The sequence below is a fragment of the Dasypus novemcinctus genome, chromosome 14 (assembly GCF_030445035.2).
Source record: "Dasypus novemcinctus isolate mDasNov1 chromosome 14, mDasNov1.1.hap2, whole genome shotgun sequence".
Classification (NCBI taxonomy): domain Eukaryota; kingdom Metazoa; phylum Chordata; class Mammalia; order Cingulata; family Dasypodidae; genus Dasypus; species Dasypus novemcinctus.
The window spans coordinates 94,564,347-94,584,214 of record NC_080686.1 but is presented as its reverse complement, the minus strand read 5'-3'; positions in this window follow the sequence as shown (position 1 = coordinate 94,584,214).

Genomic DNA, 19,868 nt, shown 5'->3' with positions numbered 1-19,868 from the left:
CAATCAATGGTATTTAGTATAATCACATACTTGTGCATTCATCCATTCAATTATTATTAGGAGTATTTTCATTATTCCAATATTAATAGTAATAATTGAAAAATTATTCCCCTTAATATTCACCTCTTAATCTTGCTAAGCTTCTCCTGCCATACATAGCTGCTATTTCACTTCATCTCTCTAATTTATTTTCAATCATTATTTTTCTTTTTTAATATATATTTCTTTTTTTCTTATTATTTCCTTTTAAATGTTATGTTAAAAAAAATATGAGGTCCTCATATACCCCCCACCCCACCCACCCCACCCCTTCCACATCAACAACCTCTTCCATCATTGTGGCACATCCACTGCACCTGGCGAATACGTTCTGGAGCATTGCTGCTGCACATGGACAGTGGTCCACATTGTAGTCCACACTCTCCCCCAGTCCACCCAGTGGGCCACAACAGGACACACAACGTCCAACATCCATCCCTGCAGCACCACCTAGGACAACCCCAAATCCTGAAAATGCCCCCACACCATATCTCTTCTTCCCTCTCCTGATCATCAGCAGCCACCATGGCCGCCATCTCCACGTCACAGCTACAATTTCTTCCCTTACTAATCACAATAGTTCCCCAGCAGAACACCAGTAAGTCCACTCTAACCCATACTCTATTCCTCCATCCTATGGACCCTGAGATGGCTATGTCCAGTCCCCCTCTACATCAAGAGGGGCCTTAGATTCCACATGGATAATGGATACAATTCTCCTGCTTGCAGCTGTAGGCATTCTTGGCTCCCTGGTTTGGTGGTTGACCCTCTTCACCTCCCTGTCAGCTAGTATTTTTCTTTTCTTAAGCATTTTTTTTCAGTTTTACTGATACATATTAATAAAGCATAAATCTATCCAAAGAATGCACGTGTTTGTGCATTCATCACCCCAATCACTCCCAGAGCATTTTCATTATTCCAATAATTATAACAAATAAAAAACAAACAAACAAAACTCATCACCTCAAAACCTATTCTGCACCAAATGACAAGAGTGTCAGGACTGAGAAATTGCTCTAGAGCAGTGGTTCTTAACACTCCCAGAGCACTTTCATTATTCTAGTAATCATAATAAATAAAAAACAAACAAAATTCATCACCTCTCAATCTCTATGCCTTGCCTGGCATACATAGCTGCTATTCTTTTTCTTCCTCTCTAGGATCTTTGTATTTACATTTGTAAAAAAAGTCTTATATGAAATATCACCCATATTCATGTTTTACATGAGATTTTACTATCTTATAGAGTTCCATGTTACAGTTTCTAGCTTTCCTTCTAGCAAAATACATGACCTTAGACTTCCTTTTTCAATTACTGTAATACCCATACAATAGCATTGCTAGATACAAACACTATGATATACTTTAACCATTATTCCTATTCATTTTTAAAGATTTACCAACAATATTTTAAACAATTCTCTACAGATTAACTCTGAGCTTTCCATTCTCTACCCTTCTTCTATTTATTGATTACTTATATTCTAATTATTAACTCAGTGGATATACACAGTATGTTTAGTTCATAATGGTGCACTCATACAGTATTTGTCCTTTCGTGTCCGGCTTACTTCACTCAAAATAATGTCCTCCAGGTTCATCCATGTTGTCATATGTTTCACGACTTCATTTCTTCTTACTGCTGCATAATATTCCATCGTGTGTATACACCACAATTAGTTTATCCATTCACCAATTGATTTCCAGCTTTTAGCAATCATGAATAATGCTGCTATGAACATCGGTGTGCAGATGTCTGTGTCTCTGCTCTCAGTTCTTCTAGGTATATACCTAGTAATGGTATTGCTGGGTCACATGGCAAGTCTATATTCGACTTTCTTAAGAACTACCAAAAAGTCCTCCACATTGGCTATACCATTCTACACTCCCACCAACAGTGAGTAAGTGTTCCTATCTCTCCACATCCTCGCCATTTACTGTTTTCTGATCTTTTATTAGAGGCCGGTCTAATAGGAGTGAAATGATATCTCATTGTAGTTTTGATTTGCATTTCCTTAATCACTAGTGATGTCAAACATTTTTTCATGTGTTTCTTTGCCATTTGTATTTCTTCTTTGGACAATTGTCTTTTCAAGTCTTTAGCCCATTTTTAGTTGGGTAATTTGTCTTTTTAAGGAGTTGCATGATCTCTTTGTATATCAAAAATATTAAACCTCTATTGGATTTGTGATTGTCAAATATTTTCTCCTATTGAGTTGGCTGCCTTTTCACCCTTCTGACAAAGTCCTTTGGAGAGCAAAAGTGTTGAATTTTGAGGAGTCCAATTTATCTATTTTTTCTTTCATTGATCACGCTTTAGGTATAAAGTTTGAGAAACTTCTGCCTACCACAATATCTTGAAAATGTTTTCCTACATTTTCTCCTATGAGTTTTACAGTTGTCACTTTTCTATTTAGGTCTTTGATCCATTTTGAGTTAACTTTTGTATAAGATATGAGTTAGGGGTCTGCTTTCTTTCTTTTGGTTGTGGATATCCACTTCTCACAGCACCATTTGTTAAATAGACTCTTCTGGCCTGGCTGGGAGGGTTTGAACGCCTTGTCAAAAATCACTTGACTGTAGATGCGAGGCTCTATTTCTCAGTTCTCGATTCAGTTTCATTGGTCAATGTGTCTGTCTTTACGCTAGTACCATGTTGGTTTTACACTGTAGCTAGGTAATGTGCTTTAAAGTCTGGAAGTTAGAATCCTCCAGCTTCGTTCTTCTTTTTTAAGACCTTTCTGGCTATTTGAGACCACTTACCCTTACAAATAAATTTGATAATTGATTTTTCTACTTCCACAAAAAAGGGTGTTGGGGTTTTAATTGGGATTGCATTGAATCTATAAATTAATTTGGGTAGGATTGGTATCCTAACAATATTTAGTCTTCCCACCCATGAACACCGAATGCCCTTCCAGTTATTTAAGTCCTCTTCAGTTTCTTTTAGCAATGTTTTTGAAGGACAGCTTTGCCAAATACAGAATTCTCGGCTGGCATTTTCCTCTCTCAGTACCTTAATACATCATGCCACTTTCTTCTCACCTCTATGATTTCTGATGAGAGGTCATCACTTAATCTTATCCCGTTTCCCTTATATGTGATGCTTTGTTTTTCTCTTGCTGCTTTCAGAATCCTCTCTCTCTATTTTTTTAAAGATTTATTTATTTATTTCTCTGCCCCCCCCCCCCCGACCTCCTGCCCCAGGTGTCTGTTCTCTGTGTCTATATGCTGCATGTTCTTCTTTGTCCACTTCTGTTGTCAGGGGTAGGGGAATCTGTGTCTCTTTTTGTTGCGCCATCTTGTGTCAGCCCTCCGTGTGTGCGGTGCCATACCTGGGCAGGCTGCACTTTCTTTCATGCTGGTTGGCTCTCCTTATGGGGCACACTCCTTGCACATGGGGCTCCCTTATACGGGGGACATCCCTGCGTGGCATGGCACTCCTTGTGTGCATCAGCACTGTGCATGGGCCAGCTTCACACGGGTCAAGGAGGTCCGGGGTTTGAACCACGGACTTCCCATGTGGTAGACAAATGCCCTAACCACTGGGCCAAGTCTGCTTCCCAGAATCCTCTCTTTATCTCTGATATTTGTCATTCTGATAGTAGGTGTCTCAGGATAGGTCTATTTGATTTTTTTGTTTGGGGTGTGTTGTCTGTCTTGGATATTGATATTTATGTCCTTCATAAGGATTGAGAAGTTTTTGGTCATTATTTCCTCAAATATTCTTTCTGCCTCTTTTCCACTCTCTTCTTCTGGGACATGAATAACACAAACATTTGTGCATTTTGCGATGTCATTCAATCCGTGAGACTCTGTTCCATTATTTCCATTCTCTTCCTTTAGGTTCTCCTGTCTTTTCCAGTTCAGATGTTCTATCTTTGAAATCACTAGCATTGTCTTCATGCAATTCAAATCTGCTCATATGTGCCTCTAATATATTTTTAATCTCGTCCATCATGTCTTTCATTTCCATAGGGCCTGTTACTTTTCTTTGAAGGCTTTCAAATTGTTCTTTATACTTTCCCAGTTTCTTCTCAATGTCCTCTATTTCTTTAGTCATATTTTCATTAAATTATTTGAAGTGATTTAGGAGAGTTGTGTGATTATAACTGAATAATTCTTTTAAATCCTGTATCTCTTCAGGATATTTGATTAGTTCTTCTGGCTGGGCCATCTCTTCCTATTTCCCAGTATGGCTTGTAATTTTTTGCTGATGTCTAGGTATCTGATTATATTGGTGAATTTACTCTGATGGCAAATCTCTCTCTCTTGCCTACTTTTTTTTTTCACTGCTCTTCTTGGATATTTGGTTCAACTTATTCTAAGTCTAAAATTGCCCAGCTTAAGTTTTCAAAATTGGGTTTTGAAAAGTGATTTCAAAGCCATGAAATTTCCAGACCAGCCAGTAGATAGTGCCCGTCAGAGCACCTTTCCATAGAGAGGTTTGAATCTTTGTTTTCCTGTGCTCCTGTGTTGAATCTCCCAGTTGGAGATTCAGTGCAGGTTCTGCTGGTCAAATTCAGAGAAGAAAAGCACCCTGACCTCCCCTCCCTTTTCCCTTGAAACTGCTGACAGGGAGGAAGATGTATATTCTGCTCTCAGTTGTCTGCAATGAGACAGCTTATTATCTTGAGGGTGGGGGAGAGGAGACCTTCCCAGCTGCCATGGGGCTTGGTAACTCATGTTTGTCATTTTGGCTTCTTTGTCTCTCTGTCCCTCACCCTTCTGGGAGTTATGTAGCACTGTCCTGGTCTCCTGTCCCCCAAAGCAGGTCCCTCAGACAGCTTTTGGCTCTTTCTCCATTGTTTCTGTGAGAGCATTCAGCTCTATCTGTTGGTCCATCACCATCTTCCCATAATCCTCCTTGATATTTTTAATATCTGGGTCATAATGGAATTTGATTCTGTTGATTGTCTTTTCTCTTGAGAATGAGTCACAATTTTTAGTTCATTTTTTGTTCTGTGGTACTAGATTGCATTCTAGAAAATGTATATACGATATTGTGCAGACTCTTGGAATTGTTACAGTTCTATGGAGAATATTGGTATTTTTGTTCTAGCAGGCATTAACACTATTAGGTTCAGACAAGAAGTTCTGTACTGACCTTCTGTGAGCAGAGGTTGAAGTCTCAGTTCAGTTCTCTAAATCTTTCCTAAACTGTTTATGTCTGTCCCACACAAGTGTTGTTTAGAAGTTAGGCTGAAATTTGCACAGATACCTATGTAAAATTAAGGCATCTCCATGTCCTCTTTTCTCCTCTTTGCGATCCCTCCACCTCATCTTCTGGCATGTAGGGTCTCTTTTCCCTGAATCCCCTAGCCAGAAATAAGTGAGGTAAGGGTTTCTGTCTGAGTTTTAGATGCCAGTGCCACACAACTCATGACAGGGGCCTACTACTGCAGCAAAGCCTAAAGTAGAAAAAGAACAGTAAAAAAACACATTCCCACATGGGTCACTTCCATAAGTTTTGCGTTTGCTCCATAATTTGGCCACTTTTGTTTACATTTGAGTCATCAGGTAGTTGTTTTTTTGGTTGGTGGTGGTGGTGCTTTTTCTTGCCCAACATTTTTATTTGTAATTAGTGGAGAAAGGGACTCTAAGGAATTGGTACTTCCAGAATAGAACAGAAATTAACTAGATCAGGAGTTGGAAAACTTTTTCTGCATTGGTCAATTACTAAATATTTTAGGTTTTGGTGCCCACATACAGTCTTTGTTGCATAGTCTTCTTTAATCTTTTAATGAACCTTGAAAAAGTTAAAAAATATGTAAACCATTCTTAGCTGTGGTTCATAAAGAAATATGTGCTGATAGGATTTGCCTCACGACCCACAGTTTACCAAACCCTGCCTAAGAGCACTGAATTTTTTTTAAAATTAAACTTTTTATTCTGAGATGATTATAGATTTCCATGCAGTTTTTAAAATTGTTTATTGTTATTTTTAAAGAAGCTTTAGATTACGTAAATGTTACATAAAAAATATAGGGGATTCCCATATGTCCTAACCCCTCCCTCTCCCACACTTTCCTACATTAACAACTTCTTTCATTAGTGTGGTATATTTCTCACAGTTGATGTACACATATTGAAGCATTGCTACTAAATATGGTCTATAGTTTACATTATGGTTTACACTTTGCAGTGTACACTTTCACAGGTTATGACAAAATGTATAATGGCCTATATCCATATTGCAATGTTTTAATAAATATACAGAAAGACCTTGGGCCCCTTTACCACTTTCTTCCAGTGGTAGCATCTTGCAAAATATAGTACATTATTGTAACATTGACATTGATAGCATCAAAAAAGGGATCATTGATTATTAAACCTTTCTTCTTTTCTAATATAGCATTTAAAATTAAAAATTTTTCTCTAATCCGTATTTATCTGTAATCCATAAATTTTGCTGTGTTTCATTTTCATTATCATTCATTTTGAAATAGTCTTCAATGTCTCTTGTGATTTCTTCTTTGACCCATGCAGTAATTATGTGTGTTTAATAATATAAATTTGGGGATTTTAAAATGTATCTTTTCATTAATGCTATCTAATTGAATACTCTTAGGTCAGGGAACACACTCTGAAGGATTTCATACTTTTGAAAAGATATTGAGATCCTATGAGCATTTGGATGACATTTTTTCACACTTCTGTTTTCAACTGATCAGTATGTTTTATTTAAAACACATTTCTTGTAGTCAATATACAGTCCTCTCTCCCCACCACCCCCAGTCTGACATTCTCACTTTTCATTGGAATGCTTAGTCCATTCATATTTAAGGTAATTATTAATATGCATGGGTTTAAGTCTGTAGTTTTTTTATATTTTTCCTATTGTTTTTGCTCCAATGTCACTCCTTTCCAGTATTTAAAAAAAAAAATTAGTCATTCCATTTTAGACAATGAGCTACACTTATTTTTCAGGGTTTTCTCAAAGGTTATAAATATAGATCCTTAAATTATCACAATCTATTGAGTTTTAATTTACCATTCAACACTTCACAACAGTCCCTTCACAAATTCTCCTTCACATGTCTTACTTAATGCTTGCTACTTCCTCCTTCCCATTTCACAAATGCAATAACCTAAACTACTATAATTCTTTTTATAACCTCTCTCATCCGTATGCCATTGTTGTCATATTGTTCCTTTATCTATGCATAAATGCCAACTCATAATGTAATCATTTTTGCTTTAAGCAGTAATCCTTTAAGAAAAATACAGGAAAAGAAAAATATTCTTTTATCTTTACCCAGGTAGGTGCTGTTTCTGGTGATCTTAATGTTCTTTCCTTTACTCTGAGTTCCCATTTTGTATCAATTTACCTCAGCATGAACAACATCCTTTTGCAGTGCAGGTCAACTAACAGTTCTTTCAACTTTCATTATGTGAAAATGAATTTATTTCATTCTCATTTTATGAAAGATATTTTTACTGGATTTAGAATTCTAGGTTTCCTTTGTTTCTCTCTCAGCATTCAGAATATGTGAATTATTATTCTTTTGGCTTCAATTTTTTTCTTATAAGAAGGCAGCAGATATTATCGTTAATGTTCCTGTATGTAATATGTTGATTTTTTCTATCTGCTCTATATTTTTTCTCTTTATTTTGGTTTTCAAGAATTTGACTGTGATGTGTTTAGATGTAGTTATCTTTGTTATGTTCCTACTTGGAGTTCACAGAACTTTTGGATTTAGAAGTCAATGTTTTTCATCAAATATGGGAAATTTTCCATCATCATTTCTTCACATAATTTTTCTGCTATGCTCTCTCTCTTTCTACCCTCCCTTTCCTCTGCCTTCTTTTCTTTTTTTTTCTTCTTCTGGGACTCTATTATATGTAGAGTAGACCATTTGGTATTGCATGCAGTTCCTTGAAAATTCATCCATTTTTATAATTTTAGTGTAAAATATTTTTTCTGCCCTACCTCCCTCTCTTTTCCTTCTCTACTTCATATGTGTGTACATAGACTGCCTGAAGTAATTCCATGGTTCACTTTTGTTCTATTAATTTTTTAGACTCTTTTTCCTGTGTGTTTTTCAATTCAGTTTTCATTGCTAAGTATTGCAGTTCATTAATCTTTTCTTTTGTCGTGCTTGTATGCCGCCACTCTTATCCAATTTACTTTTCATCTACAGAAGTTCATTTTGATTTTTTTGTATCTTCCCTTTTGCCTTAATATGCTAATACTTTCTATACATTCTTGAACATATGAAATATATTTATAGAAATAATTTTCTTGCCCTTGTTTACTAATTCTATCATCTGCATTATTTTATGTTTATTTCTATTGTTTGACTTTTTTTCCCTCATTATGGGTTATTATACTTTCCTTCATCTTTATAAGCCTGGATATTTTAATTGGATAACAGACAAGGCAAATTCTGCCTTATTTGGTACTAGTTCTTTTAGTATTCCATTAACTATTCTTTTTTTTTTTATTATTATTATTTTTTATTGACTTTGTAATAATATTACATCAAAAATATATATGTGAGGTCCCATTCAACCCCGCTCCCCCACCCCCCCTCTCCCCCCCCAACAACACTCGTTCCCATCATCATGACACATCCATTGGATTTGGTAAGTACATCTTTGGGCACCTCTGCACCTCATAGTCTATTCTTGAGCATTGGTAAATTACTTAGAAACAGCTTTATTCTCTTAAACTTAAGTTAGGATTGTTAGTTGGGCTAAAGTAGCCTTTAATCCATGGCTAAATTTGTCCCACTATAATAGAGACAATAGCCTTCTTAGCACTCTTTTGATGTCTCATATATCATAGAGTTTTCCCATTCTGTCTGACTATCAGCTCTGTGTGGCTCCAGGGAGTTTTGTCCCTGCTCCTTTCCAGTGGTTCCATCTCAGGTCTTGCATAATTTCCTTATGCCTGTGCACTTATCAGTCTTCTGCTGAAGACAGGAGCAGGATTCCTTAAAGATCTCCAGTGTTTGCTCTCTCTCTACAGCTCTTCCCTTTCAACTCTTCCCAGAAAATCCTAGCCTTCCTTATCCTCCCATATTTCCAAATCTGTTGTTGTTTTTTCACTTAAAGGAGTCGGCCAGGCTCTGTCAGATTTCCCCATTCCTGATCTGTGTCTTGGAAATTCTCTCTAAGCTATTAGCTAAGAAATTCACAGAGGTTATCCTCTCTACAGGATTACTATTCTGTGCTGCCTGTTATCCAATGTATGGTTATCATTATTTCATTTATTTCATATTATTTTAAAAATATATTTTATTTCATATTATTTTAAAAATATATTTTTTAGTCATTTGAGTAATGAATACATCTGATCTCTGTTACCCTATTATGGCTATAAGCAGAAGTTAACCAAAATTAAGGAAGTTGTGACTTTTTAAAAAGCCAAACTGCTATTAGAGCCAGAGTATTAATCAGTATTAAGGAAAACATGTGACTGATTACAATTTAACCTAACTAAAAAGGAATTTGATTCTTTTTTATGATACAGAAAACACTTCGGGATTTTGCCTCATTGTTGCCTGGTGAACATTAATTATCATTGTACTATAGTTGTGAGGAAAACTGGCTAAAAGTTATATTTACTGTAAGGTTGGATAAGTATTGAAGATCTATTTATCAATAATCAACAAGTTAGTGCATTTGTGCTCTTATTATTAAATCCTTAACCCAACTTGGGACTCAGAAGAATAAAGTCATGAGATGTTAAATATAGAGGCAAACTCATGCTGAGCTAGTCCAGTCCCTACATTCTACAAAAAAAAGAGAAAGGACAGGGAGGAAATTAATTTTTGAGTACCTATGCTATATCAGACATATTCATATGTATTATTCCATTTATTTTTCAAGTAATCCTGAGGCACAGGTATATTGAGCTAGACAAAGATAAAATATTTGCTCAAGACCACAGGATTAAAATGGTTGGAACTGGTATTTTATTCCTGATGGTATTAAGAAATATCCATTTTCTGCTACAACATGCTATTTGACCATTTTGGCGAATGCATTTTAAAATTTAAACTTTATTTCAAATTCAAAAAGCCAAATACAGACAAAAGGCAGCTTCACAAGTTATGGAAGCGTTACTCCAAAAAAGTTCTGTACAGACACTTTTATCTAAAAGCAAACTCAGTTGTTCCTCCAGTGTTCAGAAAGAAACAAAGATGAACACAGATCAGTTAAATGACATAGTCAAGGTCTCCTTGTTAATGAAAAAAAATGGAGAGTAAAATGCTAATCATATTCATATCTCATAAAACTAAACCCCATATTCTTTTTTTACCTTTAGCAGTAATATTACTAGTACCTTCTTTGTTTATAAAGAAGCAATATTTTTGCTTCTACAATTTGCTTCTACAAAAATATTACAATATCGTTAACTATAATTAGTTACATTAGTTATATATTTCCTATGTATTGTCATGTTCTTAACATCTTGTTTTACATTCCTCTCTATTACATTATTAAGCACAATTCTCAGGCATTTTTAAAATTAAGAAGCAGTGCAGTATTTCATAGCAGACCATCATAAATTCAAAATTTAGGCAGATGCTCAGGCAGAATTACAAAGTAGTGCATAAAAGGCAAAAATGCAGTCCAAAATTGCCTAACACTTTGCAATATAGGAATTAAAATATTATGATTACTTGGCCCCAACAATAAATTCAAGAGATATCAGTTATTATTGTTAAGGTAGCAACACTTATTCCTCATTATTTGTATTTCCTTGTAGAGAAAATTCCATTGGAATCACTCTCCTGAATTCTCTCTATTTCTAACTTCATCCTTCCCTAAGGTAAAAGGAATAATGTATATGGATGGTTAACTTGAGAGCTAAATATGCTCAATTCAGCTCTTTACACAGCTATCAAATACAAACAGATTTAAAATTTCCTCTTCTGATTTAAATCCTCTGTTCTTATCATCATGCTATTCTCTGACTTATCAATGAATGTGTCAGCTTGCCATTCATTTAGTAATATTTTCTGAGCACTTATTGTATCAGAAAGGGACCTTTTTCATGCAGAAAGGTAGGTTTGTCTTAAGCAAAAACTGGAAGCTAGGTCACAAGGTCTGAACTGGTACAACAGTCAAATTGAGCAAACTTCAAGTCTTATGATTATTGAATTAATCATGATGATAATAAAGATGATGATGATAATAATAATGGCTTACATGTATTGTGTCATTTATACCTGTCAGGCCTAATGCTAGCTGCTTTAAACATAATTTATTTCATTTAATTCTCATAAAAATCCTGTGAAGTAAGAGCTATCATTGTTCCTATTCTATAGCCACGGAACCTGAAGGATAAAGAAGTTAATTACCCTGCCCCAAATCACACATTTCTAAAGGTAGAACCAAGATAGAATCTTGGTTTTCTTCAGAAGTGCCTGATTCCCTAGCGCCTGCAGTATTCTGCCCTCTAAGTTCTCAATGACTAAAGAACATGATTGATCTCAGAGCACAGAGTATGTATAAACCTGTTTAATATGCTGAAGTGTCCACTAGCTAAAGTATCAAATGCTGCCAAGAGAAGGGACCTGGCAAGTCCTACACTGGCTGCTCAGAGTATGAGCAAAGAATTCACTGAAAACCTTAGTGCCATTCTGCCTTCATAGGGTGAAAATCCTCTACTTACAATTTTGATTAGATTAGCATCTGTCCCTGGGAAAAGTCCAAGGCATTTATGTGAACAAAAACGAAAAACAAAAAAGCCAACAACAACAAAAATACTAACAAGTACCTTTAACCTGCATGTTAAGTTTCTCAGCATCCCATTTATAATCACTAGCCTTTCTAGCCTGGGTTGGATACTTAATCAGCTGTAAAATATTTCCATGTCTTCCATCAGGTTCCACTAAAGACAATAAATACTTGAGTAAAACTCTGGCCATCACTTCCTCCACTTCAAGGAAAAGTTTAACCTCTACTTACAACTCTCTCCCCACGATAACGAACATGACATCTCAGGAATCTTTCCCTGGAATTCTTTGTAGATGGTAGGTTTGCATGGTCTTCCCAAAAATAAAGCAGTTGAATGCAAAGTGTTATCTGCAGCAGAATCATTCGAGCCATGTACTAAAGTGTGAAGGTCTGAATTCAAGGCCTGGCTCCAGTGCTTACTGGCTGTCCGACTGGAAGCAAGTTCCATACCCTCTCTTTGCCTCAAGTTCTGTCAAGTGACTCTCTTGAGAATTCAGTGTAATAATATTTGCGAAATTTTTCTATAACCTATGGAGAACTATAGTAATTTTGTTGTGTTGTCATACATAGTAACCCCTCCCTAACCATAAAATCAGACTCATTGAAAATATTAATGGATATTTAGAAAATAGAGGTAAAGCATATGAAAGAAAAGTTTTCCAAGAATTTTGCAAAAAAGGCTAGAGGAAGAAAGGGTGGGTGAGAAAACCTGATATTCTATTAGAAGTCAGTTGCCAAAACATATGGAAAAAGGACTGGTCAAATGCACTGGAGGTCCAAGCCAGTACAATAAACAAGAAACAAAGGGCAAAAAATTGGGAAAGAATAACTGAAAGCAATCATTGTCTGAAAATAACATGGATTGCATAATTATGAAATTCAAAAGAATCTTAAATTATTAGAATTAATGAGTTAATTCAGCAAGATTGCTTGATACACAGTCAATATTAAAAATCAATTGTTATTATTTTTAGGAGCAATAGATTAATTATAAAAATACATTTATAGAAACAAGACCATCAAAAAATCATCATATGCATAAGATAAATCTAACCAGAATTGAGCAAGTCCTATATACTGAAAACTATAAAATACTATTGAAAGAAGTTAAAAAGTCCTTAAAAATGGACAGATACACCATGCTCATATATTGGTTGACTCAATGTTTTAAAGATGTCAATTCTCCTCACATTAATTTATATATTAAAAATACCAATCAAAATCCTAACAGATTTTTCATGCAAATGGACAAACTCATTACAAAATCGATATGTAATTTTGAAGGGCCAAGAATCACTAAGGAATTCTTGAAGAAGAACTAATCTGTAGGACTTACATTATCAGCTATCAATATTAAGACAACACGATGTTGGCCCAAAGATGGACAAACTGGCCAATGACTTAAATTAGAGAATTTGGAAAAAGAATACACATTTATATTCACTTGACTTATGACAAAGGGCACATTGCAGCGCAGTGGGGAATGGATGGTATTTACAATATGGTGCAAAAGCAGTTGATTGTCCATGTGGAAAAATTATCTTGACCCCTACCTCACTCTGTAACAAAGATTTCAATGGAAAATGCAAAATGGCAAATTTTCATAGGAAAACATAGGAGAACATTTTTGTGTCCATGGCTTGGGCAAGGCTTTTTTAACTGGATACAAAAAATGTTGATAAATTGAATTATATTAAAATTTAGAACTTTTGTGTCAAAATATCTCTTTGAGAGAGTAAAAGGTCAACCCAGAAGGTAGGAGAATGTTTCTAATACATATATCCCACAAAAGACTCATAAATAGAATATAAAATGGATTCCCACAAATCAGTAAGAAAAAGACAGACAATGCAATTAAAAATGGACCAAATACTTGGATATCTCAAAAAAAAAAGAAGAGACCGTATTTAAATGACCAATAATACAGAAAAAGTGTTCAATTTCATTATTCATCAAAGAAATGCAAATTAAAACTGCAATGTCGTACTATGATATCCCCATCAGAACAGCTAAAATAAAAAGTACTATTATACCAAGTTTCTGCAAAGACATGGAATAAGTGGGACACTCAAACATCTCTGGTGGGATTGTGCACTAGAATAATCTCTCTGAAATGCTGGCAGTAACTAATAATACTAAATAAATAAACACCCTCACACCCAGCAATTCCACAATATCCATCAGAAATGCATCAATATGCTCACCAAAACATATGTATTAAAATGTTTGTACTGGCAAAAAACCTTGACCATAGTGAGGGGAAAGGTAAAGACAAATGAGTTTATTTTTTGTTTGTTTGTTTTTTTATTTTTCGGGTTTTTTTTGTCTTTATTTTTTTAATGTTACATTAAAAAAATATGAGATCCCCATATACGCCCCACCCCCCTCACCCCACTCCTCCCCCTATAACAATATCCTCCTCCGTCATCATGAGACATTCATTGCACTTGGTGAATACATCTCTGAGCACCACTGCACCTCATGGTCAATGGTCCACATCATAGCCCACACTCTCCCACAGTCCACCCAGTGGGCCATGGGAGGACATACAATGTCCGGTAACTGTCCCTGCAGCACCACCTAGGACAACTCCAAGTCCTGAAAGCGCCCCCACATCACATCTCTTCCTCCCACTCCCTACCCCCAGCAGCCACCATGGCCACTTTCTCCACACCAATGCCACATTTTCAGTTACTAATCACAATAGTTCATGTATAGAACATCAGTAAGTCCACTCTAATCCATACTCTATTCCTCCATCCTGTGGACCTTAGAATGGTTGTGTCCCCTCCACATCTAAGGACAAATGAGTTTATATGGCTAAGAGACGTCAAAGTGAGTCGGGAGGTCACTCCAGAGGTTACGCTTATGCACTTATCAGCACGATCTCATTGATTGTCAAAGTAAGTATTGCCTCAAATAGCAGGGCTCCTGAGGGCTCTGGAGACATCCAGACACTATAGTCAGATCAGACAGCTCAGGAGTTTGGTGCCCTGCCAGTGGGCCCTAATGTGGAATTTATGTTCCCCTGTGTGACAGAGTTGGACTCAGTTGTGGTTTCACTACATATGGCTCTTTCACTCCTTCTACTTGAACCTATAGTTAGTACCCAAGTTGATAAATGTATGTCCAGGAAACTTAAATCTTTGGGTTGTCCATGTGCCAGTTGGGCCCTGAATTGCAACAGAGTTGCAACACCTAATCTCCAGTTCATTGTACTCACCCAGGACAACTAACAACGAGATTATGATGTACAAAACCATCCCAAGGAACAAAGAGAGTGTGCAACTGCAAGCAAGATAGATTCATCCATCTGCCCCATGGGATCTAAACCCCCTCTCAATTAGAAGAGGAGTGGATATCACCATCCTAGAATCCTCAGGATTGGGAAATGAATGAGGTACTAGAGTAGACTTACTGGTATTCTACTATATAAACTTTTTGTGATTCTAACAATGGAATAATTTATATCATTGATGTGGAGACAGTGACCACTGGAGGTGCTGAAGGCAGAGAGAGGGAAAAACAAGTGCAATATGGGGGCATTTTTGGGACTTGGAAATTGTCCTGAATGACATTGCAATGGCAGATACAGGCCATTACATACCTTCCCACAACCACAAGATTGTATAGGAGAGGGTATAAACTATGATGTAAACTACGGTCCATGCTTAGCGGCAATGCTCCAAAATGTGTTCACCAATTGTAGCAAATGTACCACACTAGTAAAGGATATTGTTGATGTGGGAAAATATGGGAGAAGTAGTGAGCAGGACATATGGGAATCTCCTATAGGTTTTATGTAACATTTATGTAATCTAAGTATCTTTGGGAAAAAAATTAAAAAGTATAGTTTTAAAAAGTGTTTGTAGCAGGACTATTCATAATAGCCAAAATCTGGAAACTACCCAATTGCCCCACCAACAGTGGTATAGTCACATAATGAAAGACTATGCAACAATGAAAAATCAACAATCTACAACCATTAGAAAAATCTGGATGCCTCTCATAATCATAATGTGGAGCAAAGAAGCCAAACACGAAATAATATATACTGTTTGGTTCCTTTTTTTTTTTTTCAATCTCTCTCCCTTTCCCCCCCACCCCCCAGTTGTCTGCTCTCTGTGTACATTTGTTGTGTGTTCTTTTGTGACCGCTTCTATCCTTATCAGCGGCATGGGAATCTGTGTTTCTTTTTGTTGCGTCATCTTGCTGTGTCAGCTCTCCGTGTGGGTGGCGCCATTCCTGGGCAGGCTGCACTTTCTGTCCCGCTGGGCGGCTCTCCTTATGGGGCGCACTCCTTGCACGTGGGGCTCCCCTGTGTGGGGAACACCCCTACGTGGGGAACACCCCTGCATGCACGGCACTCCTTGCGCACATCAGCACTGCGCATGGGCCAGCTCCACACAGGTCAAGGAGGCCGGGGTTTGAACCGCAGACCTCCCATGTGGTAGGCAGATGCCCTATCCATTGGGCCAAGTCCGCTTCCCTCCATTTTTTTTTTTTTTAATCAGGCAAAACTATTCTACAGTCTTGAAAATCAGGTTAATAGTCTCTTTGTTCAGGGACCAAGTGACCAGGAAGGAGCCCAGGGCTCTTCTTGGGGTGCAGTAACATTCTGCCTCTTAATCAGGGTTCTAATCACTTAGCTGTGTTCGGTTTACAAAAATTCACTCAATTGTGTTTTTATGATATATGAATTTTTCTGGGAGTGCATTATACTTCTACAAAAATGTTAAAGCATGAAGGAAAGTGCGGATCTTATGAAGAAGAGATGGGAAATGAGGAGATAATACCAGAATGTCATTATATCAGTAAACAAATCATTTTATAGTGAAATCTGAAATGGCAGTATAAATGGTAATAACAGAATTGACTTAGCAGAGGACAAGCCTGAGAAATCTTCCCAAATAAAAAAGAGCAAGGAGATAACCATATCCAAAACAATAGCACATGGGAAGGGTAGGCAGTGAGGTTTCTACCAAAATATTATAATGTCATCTTGGGGAATATGATGATTGAGATGGAATACATATCAAAGTCATACTTAAAAAAAAAACCACAACCTATTCTAATGTGAAGAAAAACTGAAGTACATGCAGGAAAAGAGTTCATTATATTGCAGGCAAAATTATAGGACAGAGGCTAACACTATTCAAAGCTTATCAAAATAGAACAATAATTAAGAAGAAATTTGTACGTTTCATCCTAGAAAGAGGGGAAATAAGTTTACTGATAAACACACAAAGCTCACTTCAAATCTACAGCTTTAAATTGCTAATAAGGTAGTTTACGGCTATCTTTTCTGAATAAAAATTCCCTTTAAACTGCTCTAGATCACTCTTCTGGATCAGTTCCATTCTTACTAGACCATGAAAACAGGATTGCACCTTATTTCTCCCACTATCACCAGCATTTAGCACAGTGCATGCTACATAGTAAGCATATGATAAATATTTGTTAAATGAATAAATAAATGTTTTTTTTTATATGTTGGTACCTACCAAACACCATAATTTAATACAAAAGTGGTTCTATGTTGGTTAGATGATCCTCTTGTTATGGACCAAAAGCCTAAATAAAAGTAGCTCAAACAAGACAGAAGTTTACTCCTTTATTTCATGAAAGTTAAGATGGGCCATCCAGAACAGGTAGGGCAATTGGGGCCTGTAGCAGTTTGGTGTAGGCATGAATTCCAAAAATAGATATTTGATTATGTTTGTAAACTTGCCTATACCTTGGCATGATTAAATTATGATTAGGGCTTTGATTGAGCACATCGGTAGGGTGTTGAGTTCCCTCCCCTTGGTGAGTAGGAACTCATAGATAACAGATACAGCAAAGAACAGGCTTGGAGGTTTTTGATATTGGAGTTTTGATGTTGGAGTTTGATGCTGAAGTCTTAATCTGGAGCCCCGGGAAGTAAGCACACAGAGGAAAGAGAAGCAAGACCCTGGAAGAGAGGAACCCAGGAAGCCTGAGCCCAGGCAGATGTCAGCAGCCATCTTGCTCCAACACATGAAAATAGACTTTGGTGAGGGAAGTAATTTATGCTTTATGGCCTGGTATCTGTAAGCTCCTACCCCAAATAAATATCCCTTATAAAAACCAACTGATTTCTGGCATTTTGCATCAGCACCCCTTTAGCTGACTCATACAGGGCCCGGTGGCGTCAGGATCCCAGGCTCCTCCTGCCTCAGTGCTCCATCCTGGCCCTCTACCTCATGATCCAGGAGGTTACATCTACATTCTGTGCAACAAGGTGAAGGAAGGCAGGAAGACAGAGTCTAGGGCTGCCCTTTACTGTCTCTGAAGAAAGAGTCCCAGGAACTGCCACTTACCTTTCATTAGCTGGAAAGCTGCAGGAGACCTTAGAAAATAGTGTTTTCATTTTGGGCTGCCATACGCCCAGCTAAAAATTCTATAACTATGGAAGACACAAACCCTGAACGCAAATTCAGAGTTCTCCACTGCTTCAGTTGAAATAAGAGTCTTCCTATTTATTTTTAAAAATCCATTTTCTAGCATAGTTTAAAAAAATAAAGACAAAACAATCCTTCTATGACACTGCCCTATTCTAACGGCATTTCCCTCTTTTTCCATGTTAATTGAAGAAGCTTGGCATCACCTCTCCTCCTGGATTTTGAGACCCAATCCTGCCTACAGAGTTCAGCACAGAAGCTGGTACAAAGAATCTACTGAATACATGTTTTTTTTTTAAATAAACGTACTAATAAATGAATGAAAACCACCCAAACATCCGCAAGAGCAGGTGGCTGACAATAGTAAAGCATTGGTTCAGTTGGAATTTGCAGGGCAGATGCTCCATGGCAGGCATTGCGTGATATACAATACACATGGTAGCTCACATACCCAGGCATAAGAACACTTTAAGGTGGCTATTAGTGTCCCATTTTATAGTGGAGGAAATTGAGGTTTAGAGAGCCTCAATTACAGCCCAAGTTTGCTTGACTAATAAAAAGTGATGGTGAGATACTAATGAAAGAAGACTGGACTGGATTTACTAAATACTAAGTAGAGGAACTCGTACAAATCCTTTCCTTTCTCTGAACCTTATTTTCCTCATCTGTAAATTGAGAGCTTAGAACTTTGTTGGGTGTTATTTTTTGACCATTTCCCGGAGTAGGAGTTTAGGGCTTGCTGGTTTCTCTGTTGACATGGCATGGCCCAGAGGTGGCTTGCCTACCCTGAATTTTAAGGACACTGCTTTCATCCTCCTTAGAAATGCCCAACTCTGTCTTCCTCATCACCATCTTGGCTTTAGAGCTAAATGTCACTTACCTTCTCTTTCACAAACTCTGGGTCCTTGTACAAACAGTGCCCCTAACATCAGAGAAAGTAAAACCTTGAACTATGTACAGATTAAAAGTAAATTTTCAGGGAGTAGATGTGGCTCAAGCAGTTGAGCACCTACTTCTCACATGGGAGGACTCAGGTTTGGTCCCCATGCCTCCTAAAAACAAACAAACAAACAAACAAAAAAAAACAAACAAGCAAACGAATGAAAAAACCAACCCAGGGGAGCTAATGTGGCTCAGTGGTTGAGTGCCGGCTTCCCACATACAAGGTCTTGGGTTCAAATTCCTGACCCTGGTACTTCAAAAATAAAAAAAGGTAAATTTTCCTATTTTTAAGAATAACTTCAAGAAACATGTTGGGGTTAATGTAATGAGAACTGATCCAATTACATGTAGAGAAAGAACCCAACAAAAACACTTACAGTATTTGAGGACAGGCCAACAAGACCCTCTACCTCAGGCCAGAAAAAGGAAACAATAAATAAGAATGTATTGTAAAGCTTGTGGCCATGATAAAAGGCAGTATTGTGACATTTATAAAAGGTTCTTTTGTTTGTTATTACCTCTGGAGGAGAAGAGGAAATGTCCTTAGTTCCTTTTCTGTTTTTGAAAGGCATTTGTACAATGCACCTCTGAGGTGCGGAGAGCAAGGCAGAGGAAACCCCAGGTTGGCCTTTGACTAAGGCTGTGTTCTTGAGATTGTTCTTGTTCTTGAGATTGTTATAATCAGGTTTTTTTGAAAGAGCCTCTGAGTTGGCATAGACAATGTTTGATTAATTGAACTGAAATCAGATTATGAATAAGAACAATCAGATA